The sequence below is a fragment of the Trachypithecus francoisi genome, unplaced genomic scaffold (assembly GCF_009764315.1).
Source record: "Trachypithecus francoisi isolate TF-2019V2 unplaced genomic scaffold, Tfra_2.0 Lachesis_group13, whole genome shotgun sequence".
NCBI lineage: Eukaryota > Metazoa > Chordata > Mammalia > Primates > Cercopithecidae > Trachypithecus > Trachypithecus francoisi.
Window position 1 is genome coordinate 16618677 of NW_022681458.1, and position 8494 is coordinate 16627170.

General features: G+C 40.2%; 1 pseudogene; it reads right to left on the reverse strand.

The window, feature by feature from the left end:
* Positions 1-3559: 3559 nt before the first annotated feature.
* On the reverse strand, positions 3560-4385 carry LOC117094449 (annotated as a pseudogene).
* Positions 4386-8494: the final 4109 nt, after the last annotated feature.

Consider the following 8494-nt stretch of genomic DNA (forward strand, 5'->3'; position numbering starts at 1 on the left):
CATCATGCCAGGCTAATTTTTAAATTTTTTTGTAGAGACGGGGTCTCACTGTGTTGGCCAGGCTGCTCTTGAACTCCTGGGTTTAAGCAATTGGCCTCCCAAAGGGCTGAGATTAGAGGCATGGGCCACCATGCCTGGCCCCAGCATTATTACTGGGGGAAAAGTAAGAGCTATTTGGTTTTCAGAAGGAAGAATTCCCTGACCAGATGATTGTAAAATACAGAAATGTTAGGCTGAAGTCTCTTCAAACAGCTATGTAACCTTGAACTTCAGGGGGAAAAAAATTTCAAAGACTAGGATGAGATACTTTGCTGAGATCAATTCTCAAATCCTTACTCCCAGCTTCTGTGAATATCTGAGCCTGTGTGGAAACGAGGAAGATGCAAATTATTTCACTGCTCCACAATAAAAGCCAAATAATAGAAGAGCCAGAGTTCCTCAAGGAGAAAGCATTTATTTCTGCTCTTGAGTTACATCTATCTCCAGGGAAGGCTTGATATCTGAATATATATTTCAGAAGATCTAGATTCACTGCCAAGATAACATGTCTGAAATTTCGAGTATAAGCACTATTCTTCCATGTAAGTAAAATAGTAGCAAACATTATACCATGCAAGACTTATTATGTTCCCAGTGCTGTCTTAAATCCTTTTGCTATATTAACATTATATATACACATATATGTGTGTGTGTGTGTGTATTTATTTATTTATTTTGAGATGAAATCTTGCTCTGTCACCTGTCACCCAGGCTGGAGTGCAGTGGCGCGATCTTGGCTCACTGCTACCTCTGCCTCCTGGGTTCAAGCGATTCTCCTGCCTCAGCATCCTGTGTAGCTGGGATTACAGGCACCTGTCACCACACCCGGCTGATTTTGTATTTTTAATAGAGACAGGGTTTCACCATGTTGGCCAGGCTGATCTCGAAATTCTGACCTCAGGTGATCCACCCACCTCAGACTCCCAAAGTGCTGGGAGTACAGGAGTGAGCCACCACGCCCGGACTTAAACTGTTAGTTTTAATAGATCAACTTTACAACAAAAAGAGAGCTAACAGACATTTTGGGTCCCTGCCTTGATGCAATAGGAAATCCACAACTTCACTTGTGAAGAATTCTTGCCAAAAAAAAAAAAAAAAAAAAAAAAGGCCGGCACAAAACAAAAAGATAGGAGGTCAGCACAAGATACAGGTTATGAAGACTTTGCTGATAAAACAGGGTTGTAGTAAAGAAGCCGGCTAAAACCCACCAAAACCAAGATGGCGATGAGAGTGACCTCTGGTTGTCCTCACTGCTACACTCCCTCTTGCACCATGACAGTTTACAGATGCCATGACAACGTCAGGTAGTTACCCTATATGGTCTAAAAAGGGGATGTGTGAATAATCCACCCACTGTTTAGCATATAATCAAGAAATAACCATAAAAATGGGCAACTAGTAGCCCTCAGGGCTGTTCTGTCTATGGAGTAGCCACTCTTTTATTCCTTTACTTTCCAAATAAACTTGCTTTCACTTCACTCTGTGGACTCGCCCTGCATTCTTTCTTGCAGGAGATCTGAGAACCCTCTCTTGGTGTCTGGATCAGGACCCCTTTCTGATAACAGTATCTGTTGGAAAAATTTTAAATTAAAAAGCAAAAAATAAATGTGCCCAATGTATACGCATAGTAGCTTGTGCAGTGTCATTGACTGAGGTGGGATCTTGGACCAATAATCTGCAGGACAGTTCTCCAGGTGGCTTTGGACTGACCCGGTTCTCCCCACTTTCTTACTTGAAGTTCTCAAGAATGACTATAGAATATGTGGGAAACGTAACATTCTGAGATAGGGAAGGAACTGGCCAGGACAGCCTGAGCTCTGTTCCTCTCCCGCCTAGAGACAGGATGGCCTTCAACCCTTTAGCCCAGTGGGACACATGACTCAGATGCATGCAACCTTTCACAGTTCCTGAGTTGCTGTGCAAATGAGGCAATGCAAATGAGCAGCTTTCCTGAGTTGGAGGGGCCAGCTCAGAATGACTCCTAGCCTTCTGCTGTCTCTCACTGTCTACCTGTAAGTAAAAACCTGCTTCATGTAACTTGTATGTGTGGGTGTTTTGCCTCGCTGGACTCAGACACACTGGTCATCAGTGTACAGTGAACCTGCTTCATCCAAATCTTTGCTCTGACAAACCAAATTGTGCTGCCACCCAGTTATCACAAATCACAAACAAATTGCAGGGCATGGCAAATTAATGACCTAAAAGAATGCTTTTCTTTTTACAGAGATATTTCGTTAACAGTGACTTTGTTTTTGAGACAGAGTCTCGCTCTGTCGCCCAGGCTGGAGTGCAGTGGTGTGATCTCGGCTCACTGCAACCTCCACCTCCCGGGTTCAAGAGATTCTCTTGCCTCAGCCTCCTGAGTGGCTGGGATTACAGGTGTGTACCACCACATCCAGCTAATTTTTGTATTTTTAGTAGAGACGAGGTTTTATCATGTTAGCCAGGCTGGTCTCAAACTCCTGACCTCAAGTAATTCGCCTGCCTTGGCCTCCCAAAGTGTTTCTAATGATTGAAGGGTGACAGTTGCCAGTAGAGACTCGATGTCCTGACTGTCCCCTGTGTTACTTATACCAAGGGAACTAGGGGCCTTCTGCTTACTTCCAGAACACAGATTTAACGGGCACAGCCAACCAGCAGGGTAACCTGAAGGGTTTCCTTTTCCTGACTATTCTTGTTGCTGTTGCTATACTCTCCCTGTCTCTTTTTCACGGACTTTTGATTAATATGCCCCACTTTCAAAAAGCTGAATATCTGAAAATTCAAATATCACAAAGAAAAACTGTAGGTAGGACGGGCGCGGTGGCTCACGCCTGTAATCCCAGCACTTTGGGAGGCAGAGGTGGGCGGATCACAAGGTCAGAAGATCGAGACCATCCTGGCTAACATGGTGAAACCCTGTCTCTACCAAAACAAATACAAAAAATTAGCCAGGCGTGGTGGTGGGCACCTGTAGTCCCAGCTACTCGGGAGGCTGAGGCAGGAGAATGGTGTGAACCTGCGAGGCAGAGCTTGCAGTAAGCCAGTGAGCCAAGATCATGCTGCTGCACTCCAGCCTGGGCGACAGAGTGAGGCTCCATCTAAAAAAAAAAAAAGAAAAGAAAAACTGTAGGTAGAGGATGGGGATGGGGCAACTTTCTTGATGAAAAGATTCACATGAAGTTTCATTTGAATAAAATGTATTCTTTCTGTACAATTCCATGGATTTTCCTGAACATATTTAGCAACATGATGTAACTAGTAATAGTTTTTTCCTCCAATGGAATTTTAAATCATGAAAATTGCTCTTGCCAAGGAAGCAGGGGTGACTTTTTGTTAAAGCAATTCATCAACAGTAACCAGATGCCCTACTAAAGTGCAGATTGCAGTGGGAGATTGAGAAGTAAGAAAATGAGGATTATTGTTGCCTTGATAGTTAATTCTTGCTCCCTACATTTTGGCTTTGTCAGTTGAAAGATGTATACTTAGTTTTCTTTTTGTTATTGTTGTTAGTTCATGTTTTTTATCAACTCATACACAATCACTTGTCATCTGGTTTGTTGAGGTGATAAGCCAGTCACCCTGTGCCACAAGAATGTGTCAAAGTGGCTGGCCATAAAAACTGTAGGACCTGAAAGGCACTCCCAACAGAGGTGATGAATTTTGCCATTATCATCCATCCTATAGTATTTCAGGACAACCAGCTTCACCTTCTTTCTCTTACGCTTATTGTTCTTGGGAGGGGTGTAAGACTTCTTCCTTTTCTTAGAGCCACTACAAAGTCTCTACATGAGACAACGAGTAGACTTCTTTTGAATGTTGTAGTTAGACAAAGGATGTCCATTTTATTAGTGCATTTTCATGCTGCTGATAAAGACCTACCTGAGACTGGGTAATTTGTAAAGAAAAAGAGGTTTAATGGACTCACAGTTCCACGTGGCTGGGGAGGCCTCACAATCATGGTGGAAGGCGAAAGGCATGTCTTACATAGTGGCAGACAAGAGAGAACGAGAACCAAGTGAAAGTGGAAACTCCTTATAAAGCCATCAGATCTCGTGAGACTTACTCACTACCATGAGCATAGTATGGGGGAAACCACCCTCATGACTCAATTATCTCCCACCGGGTCCCTCCTACAACAAATGGGAATTATGGGAGCTACAATTCAAGATGAGATTTGGGTGGGGACACAGGGCCAAACCATATCATCCACCTTTCAGTTGCTTGCCAGCAAAGATAAGTCTTTGCTAACCAGGAAGATTTCCTTCCTTATCCTGGATCTTGGCCTTTACATTTTCTATTGTGTCTGAAGTTTCAACCTCCAGAGTGGTGGTCTTCTCTGTAAGAGATTTTATAAAAATCTGCATTTTAATGGTGGTTCCACTGTGGATGGTGAATCGAAAAGCTTGTTTTCTTGTTTATAAACTGTTCATTCCATAAAGTCAAGCAAATCAAATGAAGTTTAAAAAGTACCCCTGAAGGTTATGAAAAATCCAAAGTAATGTCAAAGTCTTTTATTCCCATTTAAATAAGAAGTCAGGATTGCTTTTTACAACCCTGAGAATGTGATTAGTGTCAGTGAAGTGATACCTTTATTATATGACTCATAATTCTTGGTACCGTTTATCATGACAGACCAATAATTACTTAAGATTCCACCAACCTCTTTCTAGCTGTGACTCCACAAATGTGATTTTGGATTCGAAGTAATTTAACTTTTGATGGGGAGGTGACATTCTAGTAATGTCATCACGGCTACACTTCTTGACTTGAAACTTAGGTTTGTGTGTGGGTGTTAACAATATTTGATATCCTATAAATAGTTTTAAATTTGGTTTTTCTTTATTAATCTTTCTAAGGAAACAAAATAATTTTCAAATATGGGATAACTTATGTTGAGTGAGATTAAAGCAGTTTGCCATACAAATCATCTTCATGAGGTTGAAAACTCTTGCCAGACTTAACTTCTTGATATCATTATCCTTCAATCAGTTGTTTAGGGAGGGGGAAAAGATGATTAACTTCTGAATGTTCTGCATAGCCCGCTTTCCCCCAAAATGCTAGTGGGAATTCTTCATTGGCCTTGCTCCTTTTTCCTGACCCTTTAGAAACCCAGGTGGAAGAGGCTAAAATGATTTACATAATAAAAGGCTGGGGGCAGAAGGAGAAGAAGCCCTTGTGTTTGGGTTGTAGGAGAGAGTCTAGGGTTTGCCTTATGCAAGATTTCCAAACAGGAGCACAAGGGAATGGAAGCAGAGGCTTTTGAGAAGTTTTTAATTTAGGTTATGCTCGAATCGCTTTAATCTTTTTTGAGAGGAGTCAATAAAGAATGAAATTTCTTACCACTGGCTGTTAAATGATGTGTCTGTAAATTTGACTTAGCCACAAGCATGGAGCCTTCAAAATTGTCCCTTATCTCACCATCCCACCACTGATCTATTATAAGTCTTTATTCATTGATCTAGCTTTGCAATCGCAATAGGGTTTTCTATGAGTTATGCTGGTCATTAAACAAACAGTTTTGTTTGAGAAAAATCAATTTGTTTGGAAAAACAAATTTGACATTATCTATGTCAACGTACTTCAGCAAAAGACTACCAAGAATATACCTGAAGTTAAATAAATAAAATTAATTACTCATTGCAGCCAAGGGAACATACACCATGGGGGTACTGGGGCGTCTCAGTAAAAAGATGTTAGAATCTACAATGAAATTTGCACCTTGATGGAGTAATTTGGGGGGAGTCTAAGGAAGTGTGGAGAATTAGGTATTTCAATAAACCTTATCCACTTGGTGGGGAGACACAGCAGTTATTCATTTTGATCCAAAGGGAGTATGCTTGGTATTTTGTAGGTGACATGATGACCTTGTTTTTCTCTGTGCTTAGACAAAATTAAGAAATTATGAAGTGGCCTTGCTTGGTCCCTTTTATCATGGTTTCAGGGTACCCTTGTCTGAGATTGAATTTCTGTGAGATTATTTAGGATATTATTTACCCAGGAGAAAACATGGATTAGTTGTGAGTGCCAGGCCAGCTTCTAAATGTCAGAGGCAGTTTTTGTTTGTTTGTTTGTTTGTTTTTAATTTCTCCATTCCTCTTTTGGCCAAGGACAGATGAAGTCACAGTATAAGACACTGACCTATGATATCCAGATTTTCATCATTGCCAAGTTTTGTTAATTAACATTAGAACAGTGCTCACTGAACATAATCTAGTGATCCAGGATTAATCTCTCATTGTGCTATGGGATGAGTTGTTGACCTATTGAAGAGACGACGGCTGTATGGTAGCATTTAAGGTTCTGCAGCAGATATATTCGTAAAATGTAACATAGTCAATTTTAGAAAAAAAAATGTTCTTAGTCTTTGTAATAGATCTTGAACTAAGCCCTACATTATAATAGCAAGGCAAGTAAACATATCCCAGAATCTAGCTGGGCCTGTTTTAGAGAACCAGCTGATTTTTTAAAAAAGCTCTGTGACAGACTTTTCTATTTGCTCTGTGGTATTGATATAGGTGGAATAATAGTATTTGCTCTAGTGCAAATTCCCCACTGGCCAGCTAAGAGAAAATCAACCACTATATGACAGTCTTTGACAGTTGTGGTTAATTGATTTAGACCAGAGAGTTGGGCTTTCAGAGCAGAAGTGGTGTCATTTTGTGTCTTCTGATAAGATTAGAGACCACTTTCTGGGCCACTTTTTGTAATTGTATTATACCTACTGTGGGAACTGTAGCTCTAGAGTCCTCATGAAGCATGAATCTGTTATCCTTCTTGGAAGTTGCTGCAAATAACCTGCACTTGCTGTATTTTGGAAGCTTCTGGTATTATTTTTAAGGAAACGTGATTTCCTGGAGGGATGGTAGTTTTAAATATCTGAAAATCTCTAACAATGAATACAAAATAGACAGGGTACATTATATGTGGTAGTCAGGTATACGGAGTAATATCTTAGTGGAGCATAGATTGTGTGGGGAGTATAAGTATTATTTATTGCAAGAGATGGGCGCCAATTTTGTGTCCCTTGAGTTGGACAAATCCTAGTATGAGGTTGAACAGTTCCTGCAAGACAGGCTGAGGTGTCTCTGAAGAAAACAAACTGACTATTGCAGTCAGAATAGCCCCCATATTCGTGTTTATTCTTGATTGACTAGGTCTTGCTGATAGGATTGTGTCGATGTCAACAAAAGCAATTTGTCAATGTGAGTTCAAGGTCTATTATTTGCAAGACTGAAAATTGGGATTGATGATATTGGGGAAATGTATATACTAGAAAGGCCCTATTAAAGGGAATTTGGTTTCTGAAGTATGTAAAGAATTAGTTACCAAATTTTGTCAGGCATGTCAGGTAAAAGGTGATAGATCCAGCACCTATTTGGCTCAGTGGTTAACTATAGTCGAGGAAAAATGTGTAGGAGAGTTTTATTTTTCCTTAAGTGGTAGGAGACCAGCAGGGGTCAGAAATAAGTGGATGAAAAATAAGGAAAATCCTACTAGTGTTTCAGAGGGCACCAAAATGGAACAATAGGCTGGAAAAGGTGTTGAAGAATCAGAAGTTAATCTTGTTCCACCTTGGGCAGAAGGTGTTCAATTTTGAGGTTTGCTACTCGTTCTAGTTATCCTGGGCAAAAGCTATCTGCCTCAGAAATCAGCATCTTCTAGAAGATTCCTGAGAATCCTCAGTTTACGATTTCCAGATGGAATGGATGTCAAGTAGTCAAGGGAAAGGTACATGTCTTTTTTGAGCTGGAAAGCATGAGAGTGAGGAGCAATATTTTGTGGTTTTACTCTTGTGTCAGTTGTTAATGGTCCTTGATAAAGTCGTCTTCATCAGGACCCGAGGGTGGTTGTTTGGTGGTGTCTTTTCTTTTGGAGACGAAATCTCCAAATTGTTGATTACACAGAGACTTTAGGTGGGTAGTTAGAAAAGGTAGTTCATATCTGTTGCTTACAGAGCTGGATGTATCGTATGACTCTCTTGTAGTAATTGATCATATTTCATTGTAATTTGGTAGAATTTAAGTTTGGGGGTGAAATGTCTACGTTTCTTGAGATAATCTGTTATTAGTTAATAGGAGTAGAATCTGTGGGGTTGTGAACGGATTGACCTTATAAATACTAAAACTAATGGCAATGCGGTAGGACATGGGAGTTCGAGGATTTCTAATAATTTTGCTAATTTTGCTTTTGAGTTTCATTAGTTTTGCTTTCCCTCCCCCCCAACTGAAGAGTATAAATGATAACAAGAGTAAAATTTCTGTAAGAAAAGGCAAACCTTTATCGGGTTCTTAATAAAAGTACCAGTAAGACAAGTGTCTCTGTCTCAAAAGAAATAAGTGGGAATTTCTTAGGGTAGAAAAACAAAATCAAGTATTTTTTATTTCTGCAGTAAGGGTTTATAGGCTTAAACCCATACTGAGAATAAGTACACAATAGCCATACATAAACACACACTAGTCATTCTGACCTATTC